Source organism: Dipodomys merriami, unplaced genomic scaffold (assembly GCF_024711535.1).
Source record: "Dipodomys merriami isolate MVZ:Mamm:240054 unplaced genomic scaffold, mDipMer1.0.p SCAF_49, whole genome shotgun sequence".
NCBI lineage: Eukaryota > Metazoa > Chordata > Mammalia > Rodentia > Heteromyidae > Dipodomys > Dipodomys merriami.
In genome coordinates this window covers 4,790,298-4,792,732 of record NW_027206057.1, presented here as the reverse complement: position 1 = coordinate 4,792,732, position 2,435 = coordinate 4,790,298, and the positions used below count along the sequence as shown (strand labels likewise).

The window sequence follows — 2,435 nt, the reverse complement described above, 5'->3', positions numbered from 1 at the left end:
TACCATTTCTTCTTGTCTCAGACATATACTAGTTATTGCAAATAAGGGAAACCATGAGACCTATGTTTCTTTGGGCCTGGCTTACTTCATTTAATATAATTTTTTCCGTCTTTCCATTACCTAACAAATAGGGCAATGTCATTCTTTCTGATGGAGGCATAGAATTCCATTGTGTATATATACCACATTTTCTTGATCCATTCATCTACTGAGGGGCATCTGGGTTGGTTCCGTATCTCAGCTATGGTAAAATGATGATGCAATAAATAGTCGTGCTGGTAGCTTTAGTATGGTCTCTTTGGTGATAATTTGGGTAAATGCCCAGAAGTGGGATTGCTGGGTCATAGGGAAGCTCTATGTGGAGTCTTTTGAGGAACCTCCATACTGCTTTCCAAAGTGGTTGAACAAGTTTACACTACCACCAACAATGTAGGAGGGTTCCCTTCTCACCACATTCCCTCCAGCATCTGTTGTTATTAGAGTTCTTGATTATAGCCATTCTAACTTGGGTGAGGTGGTTGTTTTGATTTAAATGTTGTTTTTGATTTAAATATATGGAATGTGTCACGAATTTGCGTATCACCCTTGCGCAGGGGCCATGCTAATCTTCTCTGTATCATTCTAATTTTAGTATATGTGCTGCCAAAGCAAACACTAGCTCTTCTTTTTGTGTTTGTTAAAATTGTGTCTGAAGTAATCATTTCTTATTTATTGTTAAAACTGATTGTTAAAACCATTGGAACCTGGACATTTTTTGAACATATTTGAAAGTATACTTTACATATAGTTTACAATTGTTTCAGATTAGATTTCTCCTTGGAAAAATGATTAGTTATCTTTCTCCATGAATCCAACTGTATTTTCAAGTTTTGAAACATATTAGTCTAATGCTATTCATAAGGCTTCATCTGCCCTGTCAGGTACTTAAATGTTTTACATTCAAAAGTGTAAGCAAATTCTAAAGTTGTGTTCAGAATTTCATAAACATTCCATAGACATATGTATTTGCCCATTAAAAGCATTTGGTTGTCTTACTTGAGTCTTCCTGATTATTTTGCCTTCGTTACAAGTAATAATAATTAGATTAGTATTCTCACTTGTCATATGCATTCTCCTTGGATATAATTTATAGGGTCTAAAACAGGTTTGTGTGGAACACAATTCAGCTAAACTGTAAATGTCCAGAAACATTGTTTCTGTTAATCATAGCATTAAATATTAAGAAATGACAATGAGTTTGTTATTACTCTTCATAAGAGATATTATATAGAGCATATGTCTATAGTGTTCAAATTGTAGAGAAATATGTCTTAAACATTAGCAAAAATGAAAAGAAACAAGGAAATATATCTTAAATACTATTCATTTCTTCTACAAAATGTTTTTTTAAATACTCACTTGGATTTTTTTGTACTTCTTTGTTATTTGTCACATTATTCCCTTTTTATTTTTAACATTGCTTCTTTTTAGTTTCTTCCCTCTTTTGGTCAAATTAGAGTGGGGCTTAGAGTCTTATCTTTGTGTTTCTTTGACTTCTTAGCTTTTAAGATCTCCATTTCCTTGACTTCTGACTTCACAAAAACAAAACAAAACCCAAAAACAAAGAATAACACCAGATATCTGTTTAGGTGCTGAGGAAGGTTTTTGGGGTGAAGGAGATAGTTGAGTAAGATTTTTGGATGTGGTTGAGTAAGGTGGATATAAATGGGGAAAGGCCATGGGGAAAAATGAAACTATGATTTCAAAGAATTCTAAGGCAAGAAAATAGTTTTTAGATCAGATCAGATAATTTCAATTCAAAAGAAGAGAGAGATGCAAATATCAACATTAAATAGAATTAAAGAGGAGTTCTATGCTAGAATGTAGAAGTTAAATTGTAACATTTATCTAATTTAGCAGAAGAAAAACAATTCAGTTAAAGAAATGCAATACTCAAAACTCTTGACCAGACACAGAGACAAAGACAAGCAAAGTCATTTTTATATAAAAACACTGTGATTTGTTTATTGTTCTTGTATGTCTCTGTATAAGAATTTTTGCAGGTTACAAAAGTCTGCTTTAGGTGTGAGTATGAGGTCTTTGCTTCCATCATAAGACTTTACATGGGGAGTTCTTTCAGAATTCAAGCTGGTGGCATGTATCAGATCTTTTATTGTTTTGCCCTGGTGGGAGCCCCAAGCCTGCTTACCTGCCAGATTTGGTGCTTCTTTCCAATGGTAGGCTTTGCCAGACCTATTGTGTTCCTCTGTTGCCTAAGAGCATGTTGTACACATAGCCTGGCTTTAGGGGGTTACTTCAGCCCTTTCCACGGTAAGATGCACAACCTTCACCCCACTCTGGCTCAGCTGATATTCCTAAACTATCATCTCCAGGTATTATGACCACCTCGCAAATCCATGAGCTCGAGACAATATTTGTGGCTGAATATTTGGCTG

At 34.7% G+C, this 2,435-nt stretch overlaps 1 non-coding gene across 1 annotated transcript; it reads right to left on the bottom strand.

Annotated features, from left to right (window-relative positions):
• Nucleotides 1-548: 548 nt before the first annotated feature.
• Nucleotides 549-655, bottom strand: LOC138809312 (U6 spliceosomal RNA). The gene has a single exon (XR_011366786.1). It is a non-coding gene; the product is annotated as a U6 spliceosomal RNA (small nuclear RNA).
• Nucleotides 656-2,435: the final 1,780 nt, after the last annotated feature.